This window comes from Myotis lucifugus, unplaced genomic scaffold (genome assembly GCF_000147115.1).
Source record: "Myotis lucifugus unplaced genomic scaffold, Myoluc2.0 scaffold_136, whole genome shotgun sequence".
NCBI lineage: Eukaryota > Metazoa > Chordata > Mammalia > Chiroptera > Vespertilionidae > Myotis > Myotis lucifugus.
The window spans coordinates 3,099,871-3,124,555 of NW_005871184.1; the positions used below are offsets into that span (position 1 = coordinate 3,099,871).

At 44.3% G+C, this 24,685-nt stretch overlaps 1 protein-coding gene across 1 annotated transcript in view; it reads right to left on the reverse strand.

Moving 5' to 3' along the window:
- SLC4A4 (solute carrier family 4 member 4) overlaps window positions 1-17,083 on the reverse strand; it is a 329,830-nt gene extending 312,747 nt beyond the window's left edge. The window contains exon 1 of the mRNA XM_006094401.3: window positions 16,484-17,083. The gene's annotated coding sequence lies outside the window, so the exon portion shown is untranslated. The remainder of the gene's footprint in view (window positions 1-16,483) is intronic.
- Between the last annotated feature and the right edge of the window lie 7,602 nt (window positions 17,084-24,685).

Consider the following 24,685-nt stretch of genomic DNA (forward strand, 5'->3'; position numbering starts at 1 on the left):
TCCCTTGCAAAGAAAATCAGGAAAAAAGTTGATAATGAGAGCATGAGCCTTCAAGCTCAGAGAGTATTAAAGGAATCATAAGGGAAAGGTGGGGCTGGTAAAGTCAGGTATGATCATAACTAACACCTCTACCAGACTCAGGATGTGCTTCCCACTTTTTAAGCATTTCACACATATTAACTTACTTCAGCCCTAGGAATTACTAGTAAGTGAGGTAGGTGGGATGAAGAACTGGAAGCAGAGAGTTGCCCAATCATGACGCACTAAGTATGTGGTGCTATGCTGCACTGCCTAGATCTTCCCTTCAAAACGGAGGTGCATTCCCTACCTGGTGGGAGTGTTGGTGCTGACAATGTTTAGCTCAGTTTTGTCCAGATACCATCATAGCCAAAGAGAGCCATCTGAAACAGGGTCACACCCTTGTCTAAGGACAGCCTGCATCTCTGGACTGGGTTTGTTTTTGTTTTATTTATTTTAAAGAGAGAGAGGGAGGGAGGGAGGGAGGGAGGAGGGAGAGAGAGAGAGAGAGAGAGAGAGAGAGAGAGAGAGAGAGAGAGAGAGACTGATTTGTTGTTCCACTTATTTATGTATTCACTGGTTGATTTTTCTATGTACCCAGATCAGGGATCGAACCTATAACCTCGGTGCATCCGGAAGATGCTGTAATCAGCTGTGATACCCAGCCAGGGCCTCGGGATTGTTGATGGATAAAAATGGCCTGGCTCCCTTACTTCAAGGTAGGGCAGCTCTGCAGCATCTCCTCAGCTCCGGAGCTCCTGCTGGGATCAGCCAGTAGAGGTCTTTACTAAAGATACTGAAATGCACTTCAACTCCTCCCTCTGCCCAGTCCAGCTTCACAGGTTTTACCCCTCAGCGCCAGCCCCAATAAACTTCCTGCACAATCAGAAACTACTTTTCAGGGAACCCCACATAACAGAGGGGTGGAGGCAGGCAGGATTCAAGCCCAAGCACAGTGAAATCCTGATAGTCAGTGCAGATTCAGAAAACAACTCAATGGGAGTTCACTGGCCTCAACAGCTCATAGGTAAAAAGAGATCTTGGTACCAACTGAAATCTGCCCCATGACTACTGATCTCACCATCCTTCTTTTTCTTCTGGGCCCTGTCAGCCATGCTCACCACCAAACCTTTCATGTCCTTCTACTTGGGCCTCTTCATTGATGGCCAATGACTACTCGAGAATGCCACTTTCCCGCCCAGGATGCTCTCTCCTGGGTCTCCTAGTACTCTAAACCTCCAAGGCACTGAAGCACCCACCAGCCACCTCAGGCTACATCACTCTAGAACCACACTCTGCCACCTGGATCCCGAAGAAGCCCTCTCATAGCCCACCCCTCTCAGTCTACCTCATGGAGTGGGCCTTCTGCTTTGTCTTATCGCCTCTTTCTCTCAATATGGCTAAGGCCTCCTCCCTGGGGCATAGTAAGGGAGTAGACAGCATTGTGCCCTCCATTTCCCCCAGCTTTCCCACCTCTCATCCCAGCCTCTAATCAAATCCGCATTTCCTTCTGGCCCAGTAGCTCAATTGGTTAGAGTGTCATCCCAATGTGTTAAGGCTGCAAAGGTTTGATCCCCCGTCAGAGCAAATACAAGGGTCAACCAAGGAATGCAGAAATAAGTGAACAACAAATCACTTTCTCTCTTTTCTCTCTTTCTCTCTCTCAAAAGCAATAAATAAATGTAAAGAAATTTTAATGCATTTCCTCATATGCAACTCATGAAAATAGATACGTCAGGGATCACTGCCCATCATATAAGCAAATAGTCAGAGCCTTCATCCCTATTTAAACGCAGCTAAGACATCCTCTTTACAACATAAAGGATAGGCCAAAGAATGTAGAAAGCACAACATGGGAACTCTTGCTGTGGAAGTAATAGTTCCACACATCTGTCCAAAGAGCATCGCTGAGTTATACAATGATAACCATGAGAGCTGTACACAGGGGAAATTGTTTTCAATATGTTGTTAAACTTGTGCAATTTATTTTGGGATGATGTACATCAAAACATATTTTAAAGTAATTTAAGTTTGGACACTTAAGTTTCGGTTATCAGGAAATTCAATTACAGTGAATACTTCATAATGTAATGACAGTAGATAATTAGACCACTCCTGCTACTCAAACAGAGAGATTCACAATTTCCCAGAAACAGGCTCCTCAAAATATTATTGCCCCTTTCTTGATTCCATGGACTCTGCAACTCATAGTATCTGCTGCCCATACTTCAGGTGTTCACAACGTCCCATCACTGCTCCCCAAGTCATCGAGGTTCCTTTGGGTCCTCTACCTTTGGATACCCGCCTTAGACTGGAATCCCTCAGTCTTTACAGAATTAAGAAGTTATTCCACCAGCTCCTGATTCAAGCAGGAACCTGCTTAATGCCTGGGCTTTATGCTCTAGCCTGTTTTTTTCTGCTTATTATATAAAGTATACTGTGTTACTCAAGCCCATACACTAAAGTCTTTCCACCACAGAAGCTAAAAGCTATTGGTCAAACAGGAATATTAGGGCATTAGACTTTCCAAACTCTCTAATTTGTGAACATAATATTACATCTAAGAAAGTTATCCAACACAATGATTTTTAAACCAGCACACAAAACAATATACATATATTTCATTTATTTGGGAAAGCAAAGTATTTCAGATTATCCGAAATGTGCCCAGAACCAAAGGCGTTTCAATTCAGCAGAAACACCCAATTTCATTGTATCAGCAGCAAGGCGTGGACTTGATTCAGAGACATTTTATAAGGAGGCCAAGTGATCTGATCATTTTATAACCACAAGTATAAAAATGCAGTTATACCAGTGCCATCTGGTCAAGGTCAAGAGCTGAGATAAGACATGCTGGGGCCGGTAAACTTTACAAGAATTGTCATGAGATGTCAGACCCACAGTGTTCTAGACCAACATTCAGTGGCATCTGACAGTGACAGCAAAGAATAAAACATAATTCTACAAAATGGTAAGTGACTTGAGCAAAGTGCTGTGAGAGAGCCCTGGGTAAACAGAGACTATCATCCAAAAACACCAGGTGAGTTCACCAAATATGCCCATGTTCTTTTCTAAATTGTAGGAAAACTTACTCTACCCCAAGATTTGTTCTGCATCTTCTCCTCTTGGAAGAAGCCAGTTTCTCTTTTGGGGTGACAAGTTGCTCACATGTATACCCACTACATGAACTTAAAATTTGTTTTTTATGTTAAGCCTATTTCTCTCACTTATATATAAGTGGTCCTCCCAGGTCTGATGTTGTAGATTTGGGGGAAAGTGTTCATGACATTATAGGCCTAGGGGAGGTCTCCTTTCAGACTTTATTGTTCAAGACTAAAATATTCACTTCTGTCTTTTCTCTTAGAGACAATCCTTTAATCTCATGATTTGCAATCCATTTCTCTACACCTTTCCCAGTTACATCTGTCTTGAGGTTCAAGACGAAACCTTCAAGGGAGCATGCCAGGTTCAGACACATGGATGAACGCAGATATACGGTATTAAAAGATCCCTATTAAAAGGTGAAAACAGGCCCTAGCCAGCATCAGCCTACGGACCAAAGGGTCCCAGTCAAGGGCACATACCTCAGTTGCAGGTTCCCCAGCCCAGTAGGGGTGTTTGCAGGAGGCAACCAATTGATGTGTCTCTCTCAGATCAACGTTTCTCTTTCTCTCTCTCCCCACCTCCTTCCTCCCTTCTACTCTCTCCAGAAATCAATGGAAAAAATATCCTCAGCTGAGGATTAAAAATTTAAATTAAAGGTGGTAACAGGCCCTTATTAAAAGGTGATAACTGAACTCAAGTACTATCTGTTGAAATGTAATAGTTACCAGTATACTAAAGAATAGTGTAACATGCTGAGATCTCACTGGAAATGTTATTATGCATACATAATAAATAAAACATTTATTCTAAAAGTCTCAACATATTGTGCATTCACATATAAGGTGCATATAAGGCAAATAATATAAACTTAACACATGGATGGATATATATATATATATATATATATATATATGTATAAAACAATGATATTCTGATATGTGTGTTATATCTTCCAAAAATCTTATGAGAATAACATCTGGATTTAATATTCCTAGTACAATATGATCAATAGAATAATGATTTGAATGAGGCAAGCACCAAATTCACAGATGTGAATAAGTACATGAATGACTCCCCTTGCCTTCAATAGGAACACCTTTCCCAACTGAAGCCAGAAAATACTACATGCACCTACTTCTGCATTTTTTCATAATACCTCTGACATATATTCTTTAGAGAAAGCAAAAAACTTACAATTCCTTATAAATCTTTTTAGGTAAACGCCTTTTTAGAAATCTTAAACGTGTTATTCATTTGGGGAAGCTGGGTACAGATTATGTAAAAACTGTACTATATTTTCACAACTTCCTGTGAGCCTACAATTATTTTAAAATAAAAAGTTCATATTAAGTGCTAACTACTCATACTTAATCTCAAAAAAAATAGTAACTATAACTGTTTCTAATTCTGAGGACAGATAAAATACAGCCATATCTAAACAGAAAGCTTGGGTAATTTTTCCAAAGAACTGTATTACACATCACAAAGCCTAATAACAAAGTTTCATCCCAAGAGTGACTGGATTCCAAACTTCATGACAACAAATTTTACAAGAAATATTTGAAAGGCCTAACAGCAATGACCAAAGCTATTATTGCACTTTATCAAGTTTAGATGAAGTTGGGTATAATGACTGGGCACCTTAGTTTTTTAAGTACCTAAATATCATTCCCCCAAGTAAATATTTTCACTATAGAATCTGCTAGCCATGGGGAGGACCACAGAGCTATTCTAACCCAGTTCCTACAGTGAGCATGCAGCCAGTGTAGAGGGAAACCACGGGCAGTGCAGAGCAATAAGCAATACTAAAGTGACCGAGTAAAGTGCAGAACCCACTGCCTTAAGTTTGTCAGCAAAAACAAGTGAGGGTGCTTGAACTCTATTTTCTCCTGATGTTTTTGGACCACTGTTTTTGTTTCATTTCTTAATGTATTTTTCAAGGGAAGTTATCTTATCTCATTCATCTAAATCTCTTAAGACATTTCCAGTCCTCCTCTCTCTTTTCCCTGGCAGAGTTGCTCAACTCGTAGTTGCAAACGTGTGATCTGTGTGTTTCTGCTTAACCTGTTAACACTCAGCCGTTTTCTAAAGGTGATAGTAATCAGTACTTCGGCAATCTCTGACCAGGAGGCCACGCTGCTAACATCATGAGTGCTCATCTCACATTCCTGAGGATGCAGTCTCCAGAGGCCAAAGGAATGGAGGAATTCTTGAAGCAGTTCCACAGTGAGGTCTCACCACAGCTGCAGTCAATGTGCACCCTGCCAGGGGAGGGTTTCAGGAGTGCCGCCATCCACACTCACAGGCACTCACACTTTCGGTCTGACTGATAATCTCACAGAGTCCTCACCCAGGACAAACATGTCTCACCACGTAACAGTTTCAGGACTTCATTACAATCATTCCGGAATAGAAGATACAAAAACCTGGCCTGATGTAAAGACATGAGGAATATCCGCACCCAGTCAGACAGACAGAAGGCCATGCTGAAGAGCACAAGAAATGAAAAAGCTAATCCCTTTCCCTTGGGATACTGGTTTAGATATTCCCATTGTCATGATCCTAGTCTTTAAATAGTTGTCCTTCCCTAATCCATAGTGACAATTTTTAAAGACTTTCATGTGCGGAGAGGACACCAAAGGGAGGAGCCTTGCTTTCAGGGTTTAACACACCAATAACCAGCCAAGCCTGGATGCTTTGGTTTTAAAACACCAGGTTTACAGTAACTGCTCACGGGAATGAAATCCCCCAGAACAGAAGATATGGTTTTCTAAAATTCACCATTTTTAAAACAGTTTAACAAGGCTCGCCATCATCACCCTTTAGTTTATTTTCAATTTTCCACAGCATTATGTGTATAACAGAAAACAAAATTATTGGTGAATCCATTTTCCATGAAAACACCCCTAAAAGAGCGACATTTGGGTCTAGCACATAGGAAGGATGCTACCTCAGAAGCAAATGCCCTCAAAAATGTAGATTGACTTACGTTATCCTGAAGTAAAATTGTACAAGCTCAGTACAAAACTATTATGGTAATCATGAGAGTCAGCCAACCAAGACAAGACTACCACCAGCTCTCAAAGAAATTCAAATACAAGAAAACAGGAAAATAAAATCAGTCTTTGGGTCAGAAAATCTAATTAGATTTCCACATCGAAATCTAAGTTCCTCCTGCTGCAAGCTGATTTTGCAAATAGATACCTACTAATTATCATGTCATTCTCCAAAATAAAAATCATACAAATGTTCATTGTATTTAATTTAAAAATAAGTAGATGGCACTAACCTCTTCTCGGATGAAGAAAAATGAGGGTGACAAAGTCATACCAACAGCTGGGAATCAAACCTTTCAAGGATGAAGAATTTTCACCCCGGCACTCTCCCTCAGGGAGCACGCCCGAGCCCCTCCCCTCTCTCCACCCCTTCCCCCAGGCCGTCACCTGACCTTCCTCACTGCTAAGCTCAGAGGGCCCTTCCTTTGCCTCTATAACTTGTTTCCTAAGCCCATTTCTTCTACAAATTACTTCTTCTACCTCTGTGATTTTCTAAATAAATGTTCTTTTATTTAAAAAAAAAAAAAGCATTTTCACACAAACGTTTATAAGGCATATGCTGCAAGTTTGCTTTTGATATTATAATCCGCTCATTTGAGAACCACCTTATCCACACTAAACTGAAAAGACGCTCAACAAGCTCCAGTCTCCAGCTATTATTCATCCTTAAATATTCAATTTTGCATAAAACATGGTTTCCAAGGTATCAGCACTGGAGGACCCACTGCAATCTTTTAAATCTGGAAGTTTGTTGGCCAGCATTCTAATGATGGAAGCTAAGCATATTCCGTGTGTAAGCTTGTGGGGATCACCCAGGAGGTGAAGAGCACTGTAATCATTTTCAAGGGTTCTCCAGGTCTTCTGTGTGCTACTTGGGGACATAAATTTAATATGTGCTATATAGTGAAATGTGTGTTCTCAAACTGCTGCCTATTAGACTCAATTTTTCAAGCTGATGTTTAATAAACTCTGTTCTCAAGTCAGCTTTACCAAGAAAAAGTAATAGTCCTGAAGAAAAAAAATGTAAAACACAGTTTCACTGCCTCAGAGTGACAGATCAAGAAATTTGATTAAATGTATTTATTCGTTCAGCCAACAATTATTAATATGTCAGGAATACTGTTCTCAGTGCTGGCACAATTTAACTCAAGAATAAGGAATGTTGCCCTGGGCAGGTGGCTCAGCTGGTTGGAGTGTGGTCCTGTGCACCAAAAGGTTGTGGGTTCGATTCTGGTCAGGGCACATACCTAGGTTGCAGGTTTGATTACCTGTCAGGGCGAGTACAGTACAGTACAGGAGGCAACTGATCAATGTTTTCTTTCTTTCTCTCTTTCTTTCTCTCTCTCTCCCTCTCTCTCCCTCTCTCTCCCCCAACCCCCAAATCAATAAAGCATACCCTCAGATGAGGATTAAAAAAATTTTTTTAAGGATAAGGAATGTTGTAGAATACAACAACTGGTATATGAGTTCTGAACAAAGTTTCATAAATATCACTTCATCTGTCCACATAATACCTCTGTGAATTAGGTTGCACTATCATTTTATTTTATTTTTATTTTTTTAATATATTTTATTGATTTTTTACAGAGAGGAAGGGAGAGGGACAGAGAGTTAGAAACATTGATGAGAGAGAAACATTGATCAGCTGCCTTCTGCACACCCCCCACTGGGGATGTGCCCGCAACCAACATGCCCTTGACCGGAATCGAACCCAGGACCCTTCAGTCTGTAGGCCAACACTCTATCCACTGAGCCAAACCAGTTAGGGCTGCACTATCATTTTAATGAGAGAGAGAGAGAGAGAGAGAGAGAGAGAGAGAGAGAGAGAGAGAGAGATGATTTTTTAAATTCCCCAAATCAAATAACTAGCAAGTGAGAAAACTGGGTCTCCAACCCATATACTCCAAATCCATATTTCCATTGGTCACTGGGAAATGGCAGGTTACGAGATGCTCTGCTTTGTAAAAAGGAGATAATACCAGCTGCTTGTGAGGATGTGGAGTAGATGGAACTCTCATAAGGGCTGGCAGGAGAGTGAATTAGTACCACTTTTGAAGGCACTATCTACTAAAACTGGCCCAGAAGTTCAACTCACAACAACACACAACCAAAATTCCCACATTTACCAAAAGATGTATCTAATGAAGTTCGCAGTAGCACTATTCATAATAGCATAAAACTGGAAACAACGCAAGTGTCCATCAAGAGCGAAATGGATAAATATATTGTGGCATTCTCATAAAACAGAATACCATAAAACAATGAGAATAAACACACTGTTCACACAAAACATAAGAGAACATCACAGGCATAATGAACGAAAGAAGTCAGACACAAGGACATACAACGTGTTCTGGCAGAAAGTTCAATAATAGATGAACAGTCTCAGAAGTCAGGAGAGAAGTTACCTTTGGGAGCAAAGTAATGACCCAGGGGGTAGGAAAGAGGGGCTTCTGGCTGCTAACAATGGTCTACATCTTGGCCTTGGGGCTGGTTACAAGGATGTGTTCACTTAGGTAAGTCACCCCGAGCTGTTAACTTAAGATTTAATAATGTGTGTATTTTTCTATATACATGTTATACTATCTAATAAAAGAGAAACATGGTAATTAGCCATACCTCCGCTACCCTTCCCATTGGCTAATCAGGGCGATATGCAAATTAACTGCCAGCCAAGATGGCAGCCAGCAGCCAGGCAGCTTGAAGCGAACATGAGGCTTGCTTGCTTCAGTGACGGAGGAAGCCAACGTTCCCCACCAGCCTCTGGCGGCCTCTGAGCTTGCAGTTTGAAACATTGTTATAAATATAGAAGCTAAACAAAACCCCAGAAACCTGCTTTCAGCCAGCCGGGATCTCAGAGCTGGAGTTGAAACAGTGTTTCGATTATAGAACCCAAACAAACCAGATACCTGCTTTCAGCAGCCGAGGCCTCAGAGCTGGAGCCAAGCCTCAGAGCTAAAGCTGGCCCAGAATTTTAAAAAAAGAAAGAAAAAAAGGAGCGGTTGGGAGCTTCAGTCACCCGCCAGCCTGAAAACAGCCCTCAGGCCCTCACCCAGACAGGCCAGGCACCCCAGTGGGGACCCCCACCCTGAAGGGGGTGTGACCAGCTGCAAACAGCCATCAGCCCCTCATCCAGGCTGGCCACGCACCCCAGTGGGACCCCCACCCTGATCCAGGACACCCTTCAGGGCAAACCAGCCAGCCCCCACCCATGTACCAGGCCTCTATCCTATATAGTAAAAGGATAATATGACTCCCAGCACCAAAATCAGCGGAGCAGTGAGTTCTCCCAGCACTGGGATCAGCGGAGCCGCGAGGCCTCCTGGCACCGGGATCAGCGTGACAGGGGGCAACGCCCAAACCCCCTGATCGCCCTATGGCTCTGTGTGTGACGGGGGCGGGGCCACAACCTCCCTATCCACCCTGCTCTGTTCGTGACAGGGGAAGGCACCCCAACCCCCTGATCAGCCCTGCTCTGTGCCTGATAGGGGGAAGCTCCCCAACCCCCTGATCGCCCTGCGGTTCTGTGTGTGATGGGGTGGAGCCGCAACCTCCCCATCAGCCCTGCCCTAAGTGTGACAGGGGGGAGTGCCCCAAGCCCCTGATCGGCCCTGCTCTGTGTGTGACAGGGTGTGGCGCCCCAACCCCCTGATCAGCCCTTCTCTGTGTGTGACAGGGTGCGGCGCCCCAACCCCCCCTCCCCCCACACGGGCCCTGCTCTGTGTGTGACAGGGTAGAGCCATAACCTCCCCATCGGCCCTGCCCTGAGTGTGACAGGGTGCGGCGCCCCAACCCCCTGATCCGCCCTGCTCTGTGCGTGACAGGGTACGGAGCCCCAACTCCTCTATCGGCCCTACTCTGTGAGTGACAGGAGGGAGCTACCCAACCCCCTGATGGGCCCTGCTCTGACCGTGACAGGGGGTGGCACCACAACCTCCCCATTGACCCTGCCTTGAGTGTGACAGGGGGCGCTGCCCCAACCCCCCTATCGGCCCTACCCTGAGCGTGACTGAGGGTTGCATCGCAACCTACCGATCTGCCCTGTTCTGTGCATGACGGGGGCGGCGCCCCAACTCCCCAATCAGCCCTGCTCTGAGCCCGACTAGGGGCTGCACCTAGGGATTGGGCCTGCCCTCTGCCACCCGGGAGCAGGCCTAAGCCAGCAGGTCGTTATCTCCGGAGGGGTCCCAGACTGTGAGAGGGCACAGGCTGGGCTGAGGGGCCCCCCCTCCCTCCCCCCACCCAGTGCAAAATTTTTGTGCACCGGGCCTCTAGTATTTCAATAAAAACTTTGATAGGAAGGAGAGAAAAAGGAGAAGAAGAAAGGGAAAAGAGAGGAGGGAGAAGGCAATGGAATGAAGTGACGCTCCTAGGAAACACCTAGATAGTGGACCATGGCTGTGCTTGCTTTAATTCTTACCTCTGCTGTTAGCACTTAGTCTCTCTCTTCCCTTACTACCATGCTGTCCTCTGGTATTTTTCAATGTTAGCCATGTGGCTGCCAATACCAGGCCATTTCTATCTTCTAATTTGAGATTTAATGTTTGCTATGGGATTAGAAATCTTATCAGTCATGTTAAAATTGTATGTGAGTTAAGAGTAAACAGATTCTGGCCCAGCTGGTGTGGTTCAGTGGTTAAGCGTCGACCTATGAACTAGGAGTTCACGGTTTGATTCCTGGTCAGGAAGGGGGCTCGATCCCCTGAAGGGGGTGTGCAGGAGGCAGCTGATCAATGATTCTTTCTCATCATTTATATTTCTCTCTCTCTCCTTCTCCCTTCCTCTCTCTGAAATCAATTTTAAAAATTTTTTTAAGTAAACAGATTCTGAAGGATCACCTTTGAGTAAAATGAATCCTCTTTAATGTATTTTTTTAACCCTCTATTCTGCCTGCTCAGAGGCTTATTTTGCTGGAGAATATGCCAAACATAGGAGTTCTAAACAGAAGTTGGTACTGGGCCCTATCAGTGAATACTAATCTCCAGACCAAAGCTAGAATTGACTAACACGAATTCCAGATCCCCAAGTTTTTATTTGCAAATAGTATAAAAGAGAATATCAATCAGTGACAGTAATTACAAAAAAGAAAAGAAATTGCTGACTTCTTATGCAAGACATTATGAACAGCTTTTCTAATTGTGTTACTCATAGAACATTATATCAGTTTTAAAGATACAAGTAATATATTCCTTTCTCATTTTGTATTTTTATTAATTTTGATTTTAAAAGTCCCCAAAAAGTATGAGTTTTATTTAAAATCTTTTTAAGGCTTCCCATATAATAATTCAAGTTGAACTTAGGATACCCTTTTTCCACAAAACAATCCACAAAAATTTTTTTTAAAGAGAGAAATATCAGTTGGTGTTTTTTTATTTCCTTTAGCATCCTGATTTCATGTAGCTTCTTTCTGTATTCATTCTTCATGAAAAACAAAAGTTAGGTCTCAAGACCAGACCTAAAATTGGTCCACACCAACTGAACGTTCTTCAGCAGTGAAACACTTCCTGGCACTGCGGGACCTGAGATAAGGTTGAGGCTTAGTAAGTGCTGATGCTAAGCAGAATTACCTACAGGGAAGGTGAACCATAAATTTAGCTTTTATCCACTTCAGTGTCTTCAGCTGGGACTGAAACAACATTCATTCCTTTGAGGACAGTCATTCACTAGTTCAAACAGGTATCACTAGTTCAAAGCTAAAATCTTCATTCTGACCTCCAGTGATAATTTTCCATTTTGTTTAAGAAAAGCATTCGGGCCTAGCCATTTTTGCTCACTGGGTTAGAGTGTCAGCTCGTGGACTGAAGGGTCTCAGGTTTGATGCTGGTCAAGGACATGTACCTTGGTTGTAGGCTCGATCCCCCCGCCCAATCAAGGCACCTATGCAAGGCAGCCTTATTGATGTGTGTCTCTCTCTCTCACATCGATGTTTCTCTCTGACTCTCCCCCTCCCTTCCACTCTCTCTAAAAGTCAATGAAAAAATATCCTCAGGTGAGGATTAACAAAAAAAAAGAAAAGCATATGAAGTCTTCTGTGTCTGTGTGTCCATGTCTCTTCAATGTGCATAAAACCCCTTACATCTATTTAACGTGCAAGGAAGAAGAATAAGATGAGGTTTCGGCTTATATGAAAACAAGTATAGGTGTGCAATGTTTCACCATTACTATTTCTACCATCATCCTTTTCGAACACATAATTTAATTCAGAGGCTAGTAAGACCTTATCACTGAGGAATAAACTGACAAACTTCATGAAGATTAAAAGTTTTCTCTCCTCTTCACTATGGCAGGTAAATAAATCCATCACCATCGTGGCTAGCTTCTTTTCTATGCGTCATCGGGAATGCCATTGCACTCCTGAGATTAGAGAAACGTGATAAAAGTCATTGCCACAAAGTCATTACGACAGTCATAAATGCAGCGTTAGGTAAAATAAAGTCAGCCGCCTGTACAAATGAGTAGTGTGTGTGTGTGCGTGTGTGTGTGTGTGTGTGTGTGTCTGTGCGCGCGCGCGCCCGAGGAAAAAGTGAGTAAAAGGTAGGTTAGGAGATTCCATCCCACTGCTGAAATAATAACCAACGGCATGTTTTCCAAAGAATGTAAAATGGATATAAAATATCATTTTCCTGTGAGAAGGACACCAGCATATTTTCTTTATTTTTTTTTTAATCCTACAGGAGGATACTTTCCCATTGATTTTTAGAGAGAGTGGAAGGGAAGGAGGAGGGAGAGGGAGAGGAAGATGAGAGAGAGGGGGGGGGGAGAGAGAGAGATTGGCTGCTTCCCACAGGCACCCTGACCCAGGCCAAATGGAGCCTGCAACCCAGGTAGGTGCCCTTGACCTGGAATCAAACCTGAGACCCTTCAGTCTGTGGGCCGATGCTCTAACCACTGAGCAAAACCAGCAAGGGCCGGCATATTTTCTATTTTGCGACACAAACATATCATATGTTTAGTCATTGGGAGAAAGGCAAAATGTATTTGGAATACAACTTAGCCCTGACTTTATATGAAAGAAACATTATTCTTCCCTTTCCTAAAATTACTGCACGAAGCCAAAAATACTCTAAAAGTAGCCACATCTTGTTTTGTGAAGTCTTATTACTTTCCTAGATGCTCCTAAACCATCCATGTGCTACATGACTCCCCCCAAATACATACATGTCATAAATCACATGTTGGCCTCAGAAATGGCATTAACAGTGAGAAATGAGACAAGTGTTCTGCTTACAGCTTCTCTGGTCCCATCTAATCATGTCTCCTGATTCCTTCCATCTTAGCCATCAAGGAGAAACTACTTAGAAACTTTCGTCCCCATTAGATTTTTCCTCTTCTGTTTGTTCTTTCCACTCCCAGTCTTTTTTTGTTGTTATTAATCCTCACCCAAGGATATTTTTTCCATTGGTTTATTTTTTGAGAGAGAGAGAGAGTAAAAGAGAGGGAGGGGAGGAGAGAGAGGGAGAGAGAGAAACATCAATGTGAGAGAGACACATTGATTGGTTGCCTCTGGCACGACGCCTCCAACTGGGGCTGGGGATCAAACCTGCAACCCAGGTACCTGGACTGGGAATAGAACCAGAGACCCTTTGGTGTGTAGGCCACCACTCTAAACACTGAGCACACCATCCAGGGCTCCACTTCCAGTCTTTTAACATCAACTCCAGTCTTAGATTGCATTCGTGTTATTAAAAATAAATACAAAGAAACTCCAAAAAAAAAAAAACCAAGGAGATGACGTGCATTATTGCCACACTTAAGTAGCAATGAGTTCTCTCAGGGCTCTCTCCCCTGACAACAGTAGCCCTAACCTGCAGCGCCCTCAGAGGTGGCCACGAAACCTAGTTAGCTACATGATTCACCAGCTAACGTGGATTTCCTTTCCTTGTGTTTTTCTTTGCAAAGCTATGTCCAGACGATCTCTCTTGTTATCAGAACAAGGGATCAAAACCTGAAAATTGTACTTGCCAGAGCTCAATAAAAAATGAAATTACCAGCAGAGCCTGCTGGAAGTTGTCCCAAAGGTTATCTGATTCCTATCACATTTTTTTCTCTAAACATGATTCCTTGTATGCTTTCACACATTGCTGTAAATGTAGCTAATCATTTAAAAGACTAAACTAATAACACTAACATTCAATCATTTAAAGTGGTTTGACTTCGGGTGGCGGGCACGCAGTGCAATATACAGATTTTTGTATCATGGAAGTGTATGCATGAAACCTATATGATCCTATTAACCAATGTCACCCCCATAAATTTAATTTTTAAAAGTTATTTTATGTTGGCAAAATGAACTAAAAGAGACACATCGTTATAAACTGAGAGTCCATTCTGACAATCTCACTGGCTAGGGCGCCTTATATATGTTAATAAGTCTCCAGAATGAACCCCAGCATTAAATGACACCGAAACCTCATTTTGAAAACATTCTCATACAAAATGTTGGGGGTGTCCTGGTTTTCTGTTTTCTCAAAGGTAGATATGCCTGGAACTATCAAAACATCCCGTCTTATCCCTCCCTCCCACCCCAACTCTTATAAATGTCCTATGCCTCAACAGTTCATAAGAGTACTACTTTCCTCTCTCGTTCCATAAATAGGGTGGGGCAAAGGTAGGTTTACAGTTGTTCGTATGGAAAATAATACAATAAATAATAAGACAAGAATAAACTCTTATGTTTCGCGTAATCACAGCTGTGAACCTACTTTTGCCCCACCCTGTATGTGGGACTTTAGTGCCATCTTATCAGAAACTCTGGGATCAAATCGAAACTATTCATTTTCAAGATTTAATGTAAAGAGATTTAATGTTAAATGTGCTATCACTACATTTAACTTTAAAATGAAAGTAAAAGGTTTTTTTCTCAATTGTTAAAGCTATAGAAAAATAAGCAGACATGCTTCCTTTGACTGGAGTTCTACCAATCACCTCAACCTCAGTGCTATCGTAACCACGGAAATTATTTAAATGCTAATGTGACAGATGCAAGGAGGACGATTCTGAGCCAGAAACTTTGTCCAGAGACATCACAGTGTCTACAAGAAGCTACTGAATACTGCTCTAAGAGCTCTGAAGAATCTATTCACATCAAAATGAAAAAACCCTAACGGGCAGTGAACACTTTAACACAGGTAATACCCTAACTCCAAGTCCCAGGTACAGGAAAAAGGGAAGTACGGTACAATGCAGGTCTCTAAGGGAAGGAAGTGCTCCAGGATTTAAGACAATGTGTTTAGTACAGCCCACGAGTAACGATTTCTTCTTAGGAATAACTTTCTCCTGCCCTGAAGTGAAATGGGAAAGAACCGGGGACGGTAAACCAAAGGTAACTGCTCTTCACTGTCGAGACTGGAAAGAGCTTGCTGCAGGCAATCATGCTGCGCAGCTTAGGCCTCGAGGATGGAGGGGTGGCAAAAACACAAGTTTTACAAGGTGCTGGAAATTTATGCTTTAGGATGGTAGACCAGAGGTAGAACGGCTTCCTTCGTCTTTCACGCCAAGTTCAGGGTTGGTGTGTGGGTGTGTGTGTGTGTGTGTGTGTGTGTGTGTGTTCTTTTGTTCTTTACTAACTTCTTCCTTTAATAACTGTTTGCTGCAGTTTGCTGATGTAGTTCTCGGCCCCTGCCTTCCTCGGGTGACTCTTATTAACGGACTGGCAAAGGCTGGGTGAAATGCACTTAAGAAAAAAGAAATCACCTGTCCTTGCCAAGACGCACATGCTGCCTTGCCCAGTACCTGAGCGAGAGCTGCGCTGTCGCCGGCCAAGAGGAATCCCAGTTTAACCTCTGCCTCCCCCTTCCGAGCCCACGGCAAATAGCTGTGCCGCTAGCGGAGGATCTGCCTGACTCACCCCCACTCGCGGCGTGCCAGCGAGAGATGTGGAGGCTCCGTGTCGGAGCCGGCAGGGAAGGGGGAGCCGAGGTCTCGGTGGCACCCACAGCGCCCCAAGCCTCCCTCGCTCGTGGGCTGGGGCAGGTTCCCCCTCCAGCAGGTGCCCCGTCGCGCCGGGACCACCCAGGCTCACGGAACACACGTGTCACGGCGCCGGCCCAGCAGAGCGTACGCTGGCCCCACGGTCCCGGCCACCACGCGGGGCTCCGCGAAGGGGGGCCCTGCCGAGGGGGAGTGCCGGGACCACGCGAACGCCTCCTCTACCCGCTGAGAACAAGGGGAAAAGTACTTTTCTGCGGAAGCAGCTTTCGCACTCCCCCGGCGCCCAGCCCAGGGGATGCCCAGCCCGCAAGTGACCTCTCCCAGCCTCCGGGGAGCGCGCCCGCCCGGCCCCGCCGACCCAGCCGTGCGCTCACCTCCTGGGGTCCGGCTTCCGTCGCTCCTCCAGTTTGGCGGCCGAGTGTGGGGCTGCAGCGGCCACCGCCGCCGCCGCCTTCGCTGCTACCCCGGCCGTAGTTGCCACCGAAGCGCTGCCCGGGGCTGGGGGCCCGCGGGATCCGGGAGGTGCGGGGCCGGGCGCGGCGGGGCCGAGCCGCGGGAAGTTGTCGGCGCGAGGCGCGGAGCGGGCGGGGAGCGAGCCGCCCGCGTCCAAGTAGTCACAACTTTGCCGCCGGGAGGGTGCGGGCTCCGGGCCGAGGGAGGCGAGAGCCGGGCGAGGGCGCTGGGGCGGGCGCGTCTCCGGAGCCGGCGGGACTGGCACCTGAACCGCCCGCGAGGACGGGGCAGGAGGCGGCGCGGGGGGCAGATGTCTCCCCGGCCCGCGTGGTGCGCGGCGGGCGAGCGCTGGAGAGCGTCTACTCTAGTCCGCCGGGCGCAGCTCCCGCATATCTATGGGGCTCTCCGCCGCTCCTGCCGGGAACTAACACTGCAGCGGCGGTGCGCGGCCGGGCGCCCCTCGGGAGCCAGCCAGGGGACGGGGACTCGGGGAAGGCGGCCGTGGCGGAGCCTGTGCCACGAGCGCGAGCCCGCGATCCATATTTAAAGCCGCGAGCGGCCTCGGCCAGCCCCCTGCCCTGCCCTCGCTCGCGCCCGCCCGGCCGGCCCCCGCCGCTCTGGGCCGCCGCTGGGCGTCAGCAGCCCGGGCATCCGCGGCGACGGGGAGGGGCTTCGGGCCGCACCGCCTCCGCCGGGGGCTCGGGCTCCGCGCGCAGCGCCCGCCTGGAGCTGGCGGGGTCCCTGCTCCCGACCCGGCGCCCTCGCCTCCCTCGGTTCCTGCTCCCTCGCGCCCTGAGCGGGCTGCTAGGTCTAGCTTTCTGTCCAATTCACAAGCGCTCCCCTCTGGGAAGAGCTTAGGAACTCGTGCAGAACTGAAGTTGCTCGCGTTTCCCAGCCCCTAGTCACTCTCGACGCTACTTGGTAAAACTTGAGCCGTGTAGGTAGAGGGAGGGCTGCTGGCACACAGTATGGCCTTCGTTCCCCTTTGCAGGTCTGGGATGAGCATGGTTCTCAACCTGCCCTTCGCTTATGTCTCTGATGGCTTCTGTCTCCCTTGAGCAGTTTGGGAAACATCTTTAGCCATCCAAGGGAGTTTCTTGAGCGTACAAAGGGATTATTTACGTTTACTCTGTTCCTCAGGCTAATTAAGGAGGCTTAAGCGCCCTTTGTCAAGCAAATAATACTAATAATATATCAATGACCCAGCCCGATTACCATCAGTTAAGTAAACCATTAAACCCTATGAACAGACTGTCAAGGCGGGCACCACTGCTAGAGAGTAGCCATTTAATGGATTTGAACCGCATGGCATATATGTAGTGCAGAAGTCAATGACCAAATAGGACTTTCAACAGTACCCACCAAAGCACATAAAGGCCAAGATAAATAAGTTTCACATACTACCTGTTCCTGGTTCCAAATCTTCAGCACTAAGCTACAACTACCAAAAAAAAAAAGCTGAAGGAAAATAATTTGGGGATAGAGGCTTTCTTTCCCGTTTTTAAAACTGGAAGAAATCCATTGTACCTCACTAGTGCTTGAGAAGCAGGTATAAGCTTGTATCTTTGTAAAATGCTGGCATGTTTAAAATCCTTGGTTAATGCTCAGAAGGCACAGGGAACCACCCGAAGCGGTCTAGTGTCTGAGATTAAAATGTATTAATGTCATGTATCTGGCTGTTCGCTGTTACATCTGGCTAACATGTATGTTCACACATTTTACATGATTCACTGCAGTGATATGAGAAATTCAAAACAGAAGACGTTTTTAAATGTAGCTTTAAAGCTTTTGCCTACACAGTTATGTTTTGTTTTTAGACTAAAATTAACTTTCAGTCCCTGAGCACACAGTTAGCAAGAATCAGCAACCCCAAAGCAAGCTCGCAGGCAAAAGCTACTTTTGTATTAAGAATTTGCCACTGCTGTTCAGCAGTTTTTCACACTGTGGATTATGTATTTCAACATAGCTGGCAATTTCTCATTATAATCATGAACCAGCCGTGACTGGTCAGCATTGGAGAATGTTTGTGAAAGGAAAAGTCCAAGGAACTTCTGCTTTCCAGTACTCTGATGCAAAATATATCAAACTGTTCTTCCCATAAAATAAATAGGTAATCCCTGGAGACATTTCACTATCAAGATTGGCAAATTTTATCCTGAAAGGGGTATAAAGTTGGTGTGTGGAGTGGTAGGAGGGAGAGAATGAGAGCACTGTGGGGTGACGTTTTATGTGTGCCTTAAATTAATGAGAAAAATCGCCATCTTTGGCAAAGAGCCAACAACCACTGTTATCATTCTCATTACTTGATGTTTGCTATCCCACAATTAAAAGAGCATGTTCCATTTTCTTTCCTATTGATTATTGCCCAGTAATTGAGATGCATGTGTTTTGCCTTTGAAAGGTCATTGATTAACTTTTCTTGTTAACTCTGCATGTGGTCCCCTTTGCTAATGTCATTCCTGGTGAGGACAATAAATCCTCAGATCTTTTTTTTACCTATTCTAAAATTTGAGTTATGTCCCTTGATTCTCATGAGCCTAAAGAAAGATTTATTTGTTCTTTTTGTCTAGGGTTCACACGACTTGGTGACAAGATGAATGAACAGAAAAAATTAATGGCATTAGAAAAACAGTGTAAGTAATCTTTACTGATAATGATTTTTTTAGATCAATAACACTGTGCTAAATGACCTTCTAGATCCCACCCACTACTTAGCTTATCAATCAAGTTTCTTTCACATCCAAGGTCCTAATAGGTGCCTAAGGAAAGCAGAAAGATGGGAAGAAAGACCTTTGTTTCAACGACAAGCACCATCTAGTGGCAGCAGGGGACGAAACCTGTCTCCAACAAGAAGAAAGATGAAAGCTTTTGAATAGGCAGTCCAAGCAGTCCTGGCCTTGCATAAACATAGCACTCTTTGATTCTGAAACAGGAAAGTTGTCTGTGGTAAAATAATACTACTAATAAGCACTGTGTTGATTTTACAAAGTAAGTAGGGAACACATCTGACTGGCAGGTAGGATTACTGCCATGATGAGTTTTCTCAATTTTTGTGTGACTTTCTGTAGTCACATTTCTGTATAAAGACCTCTGTAGTTTTGCACTTAAGGGCCTCAGTATTTAAGTTTCCTAATTATATAAAATAAGGAGGGTGATGACTTGTCACCAGAAATTATCTAGAAAGCATTTTGTTCAACAAATAGCAGAACCCATAAATACAACTATTATACATGGTTTTTTCCCATTATTATATTTTATTGAAAAAGAAAAAAAGTGAAAGATATCATTGACAGACTGGTGCAGCCACTGTGGAAACAGTATGGAGTTTCCTCAAAAAACTAATATTGGAACTCCCATTTGACCCAGTAATCCCACTTCTAGGAATTTATCCCAAGAAATCAGAAACACCCATCAGAAAGGACATATGCACCCCTATGTTCATAACAGCACAATTTACCATAGCTAAGATTTGGAAACAGCCTAAGTGCCCATCAGCAGATGAGTGGATTAAAAAACTGGTATATCTACACAATGGAATACTACGCTGCAGTAAAAAAGAAGGAATTCTTACCATTTGCAACAGCATGGATGGAACTGGAGAGCATTATGCTAAGCAAAATAAGCCAGTCAGAGAAAGATAAATATCACATGATCTCACTCATTTGTGGAATATAATGAACATAAAATGATGAACTAAAACAGATCCAGAGACAGAGAAGCATCGATCAGACCGTCAAACCTCAGAGGGAAGGCAGGGGAGGGTGGGGGTACGGGGGAGAGATCAACCAAAGGACTTGTATGCATGCATATAAGCCTAACCAATGGACACAGACAGTAGGGAGGTGAGGGCATGTGCTGGGGGGTGGGAGCAGCTGGGGAGAGGTCAATGGGGGCGGGGGGAGGAGACTTATGTAATACTTTAAACAATAGAGAATTTAAATTAAAAAAGAAAGATATCATGGAATGTTTATCCTGGAGCTATACAAAATTATAACATTCATACATGTCTCATTTGGGGACCTAAACAAAAAGGTGGTAGTAGACATGTTATATCTCGTTACTAAAAACTTCAAAGAATGATCAGAAATATTTCTTAATATCAGCTCCTTTTTAAATATGTGGTTCATTTGGTGGAAGTTTAACAAACATTTTGCTACACAGAATAGAGATTTTCTTTGTGCTGATATTTGTTTTGACTTATAGTTGTTATTAAACAATCTTGCAAAAGAGTGATCATTAAAGTTGCCACTCTATAATTATTTTAGTCAACTACTGCATGATGTAAGGGTACGGAAAGGACAGAGAAGTTTACTTTTCCTCATCCTGGGACTAGCCTGGGATGAAGCTAAACACATAAATGGGTAAAGAGAGAGACAGAGATCACTTAAAGACCTCATTTTTGTTTCATTTACACTCCAGAAAGTTCATATTCAGCCTGACAAACTCCTGAATAAATTCAACCGACCTAGACTTATAATCCATATTTCCTCCTTCAAATTCCAGGTATAAAAATAACTGTAGCCCCTTTTCATGAGGAGAGAAGAAAGGTGAACACAGTTTTTGCAAGCTGTCAGCATGGCATGAGCTAGGGAAAATAATTTAATTTGGTTAAACATGGGCCATAAATTGCTTCACAGCTTAAGCTACTAAGCTCTCAACCACATCCAACTGTCTTTTAAACACATACCTAAAGTCAAGTGTTAGGAGAGGTTCTGACTCCTAAAAACAGGAGCCTATCTCTGTTCGTGCTGAGGAAGGCAAGTTATTCAACCTTTCCGGGCCTTCGTTCCCGCAATAAAATCAAGGGGCTTAAGATAATTATACACACACAAAATAAGAATAATTCTGACAGGACACCGGCATATGTTTCTCTAATGAAATGTGATAGAGAAACATACAGATCTTTCAGACAAGGTATTGACACATTCATTATGAATGCTCTGTTGAATAACCCTAGGCCAGAGTTTCAGCCTCTTCCTCCTACAGGAATTCTCCCATGGATCAGCACAGCCCAGGACACAGGCCTCTCTGTTTGAAAAGGAAAAGGAAAAATTAAAGTGAGCTCCAAAGCCACTAAAACCTACACCCCCTGATTCCAAAGATTGGTCTGATTTTAGGTGAGATAGCAGGGAATTGCATCCGTCTTCTCTGCCAGACCTGACTCCCACGGCCCTCGGTCTCTGCTAATCAATGTGTGTGCGCGCCAGACAGAGCGGTGCTTGTTCCTTTGTGTCCCGCTGGCCTCCCAGCCTCCCTGCGAGATGAATAAGCCCAGATGGCAGGCTGCTCTAAGGTTGCTCTTCCTTGTCTCCTGTGGACTGAGTCACATGGACACACCTGTTCCACTGCGTGGAGACAGGTTTTCTACAGATGAACTGACCACTGAATGGACCAGTGGTTCTCAACCTTCCTAATGCCGCGACCCTCATGTTGTGGAGACCTCCAACCATAAAATTATTTTCATTGCTACTTCATAACTGTAATTTTGCTACTGTTATGAATCGTGATGTAAATATCTGATATGCAGGATGTATTTTCAGGGGTCGTGACCCACAGGTTGAGAACCACTGGACTAGACTATGACCGCCTTCATTCCACTGGTCTGCTCCCCAGACCAGGCCTATCCTGGGGCCCATGGCACCTCGGTCTCCTTGCAAGTGACAAAACAGTTGACGCTCAAGGACCTGATTTCTTCACAGCAGTGCTGAAAGGGTGAAATCTAAATATTAAAGTTGGCTGCTACCTTGAGGGAGGAAACATTCTAAGCAAATTAGCCCTTTATGGCTTTTGAATTTCCCAATACTAACCAAAAGACGCTCAGTTCTACACAGATCATGAAGCATGATGGAGTCATCCACTCAGTCCACAAATATTTTTAAGAACCTACTTAGTACTCAAAAAATTAAAAATGGAACCCCCATTTTTACCCAGAGATCCCACTTCTAGGACTATATCCCAAGAAACTAGAAACACCAATCAGAAAGGATATATGCACCCCTATCTATGTTCATAGCAGCACAATTTACCATAGCTAAGATTTGGAAACAGCCTAAGTGCCCATCAGCAGATGAATGGATTAAAAAACTGTGGTACATCTGTATAATGGAATACTACACTGCAGTAAAAAAGAAGGAATTGTTACCATTTTCAGCAGCATGGATGGAACTGGAGAGCATTATGCTAAACTAAATAAGCCAGTCAGAGAAAGATAAATATCACATTATCTCACTCATATGTGGGATATAATGATCAACATAATCTGATGAACAAAAACAGATCCAGAGACACAGAAGCATTGATCAGACCATCAAACCTCAGAGGGAAGGTAGGGGAGGGTGGAGGTAAGGGGGAAAGATCAACCAAAGGACTTGTATGCATGTATATAAGCCTAACAAATGGACACAGACACCAGGGAGGTGAGGGCAATGGGGGGGGGGGGGGGGACAATCGGGTGACAAGGACACACATGTATACCTTAATCAATAAAGAAAAAAAGAAAAAGAAAAAGAACCTACTTAGTATATGTCAAGGACGCTGTAGATGATGGCTTCCTAAAATAAGCCAAAGTTTCTGCTTCATGGTGCTTACAAGTAAACAAACAGGGTAATTTCCATTTCCTTGGATTGCAAATTGCTATGAAGCAGAAAATGCTCTGAATAGGGTAGCCAACCATTCAGTTTACAGTTCCAGTTTATCCCAGTTATCCCTGTGTGATCATATCAGCACCCCTTTCACTCTCAAAAGAAAATTTTATGAGGAATGATAGTATCACCTTAGCTGTAGAAGAAATAAAACACGGGGAGGGAGGGAGGAAGGAAGAGAAAGAGAGAGAGAGAGAGAGAGAGAGAGAGAGAAAGAGAGAGAGCTATTTTCAAGTGGATTTTAGGAAAGGCCTCTCAGACTTGGTGACCTTTGAGCACAGAGATCTGAATGACAAGATGCAAACTAGGAAGAATCTTAAAGGCAAGTTGAACAAATAGCAGCTGGCACAGTGCCTTTATACATAGTAGGAACCCAATCATTACTAATAGAATAGAATGATTGATTGTGTGCACTCCTTTGGGGACATTAAAAAACAGTGTTACTCAACCAGAATATATTTCTATTAAAACAGATTCAGTCTCCACAAATTCCTTAAGATATCCTTCTTCTTAAACAATAACTTTCAAATACCTCTATGTATCTATTTGCATGTACATAAAACATCTCCAGAAGGACATGAGCAGCTATTTACCTCCAGGAAGGGAAACTAGGTAATAGTGGGGCAGCATAGGGAGGAAGACTTTTCACTGTGACCTTTTTATAAAAAAATTTGAGTCATGCAAATAGATTGCTTATTTTTTTACTTAAATTTGAATTAATAGAAATAAATAATATACAGTTATATAAATATACACATAATAGCTCTATGCCTAGAGCTCTTTTTCATATGAATAATCCTATATAATAAAAGCCTAATATGCTAAATGTCCAGTCGTCTGGTTGGCTGTTCAACCAATCAAAGTGTAATATGCTAATGATATGCTAAAGCTGCTCAATCACTCACTATGACATGTACTGACCATCAAGGGGCAGACACTCTGACTGGTAGGTTAGCTTGCTGCTGGGGTCAGCCAATCGGGACTGAATGAGACGGGCTAGACACACCCCTGGAGCCTTCCCATGTCCGTCCCTAGCCCCGATCATGCACCTGTGGGGTCCCTTGGCCTGGCCTGTGCCCTCTCGCAATCCAGGACCCCTGGGGGATGTCAGAGAGCTGGTTTCGGCCCAACGGCGGAACAACCAGTCACTATGACACGCACTGACCACCAGAGGGCAGATACTTAATGTAGGAGCTGCCCCCTGGTGATCAATGCACTCCCACAGGGGGAGCGCCACTCAGCCAGAAGCAGGGCTCATGACTGGCGAGCACAGTGGCCGTGGCAGGAGCCTCTTCCACCTCCGTGGCAGCGCTAAGGATGTCCTACTGCCAGCTTAGGGGGAGCGGGCCTAAGCCATAAGCCATTAGTGGGACATCCCCCAAGGGCCCCCAGACTGTGAGAGGGCACAGGCAAGGCTGAGGGACGCCACTCCCCCCACCCAAGTGCACAAATTTCATGCACCAGGCCTCTAGTATTGTTATA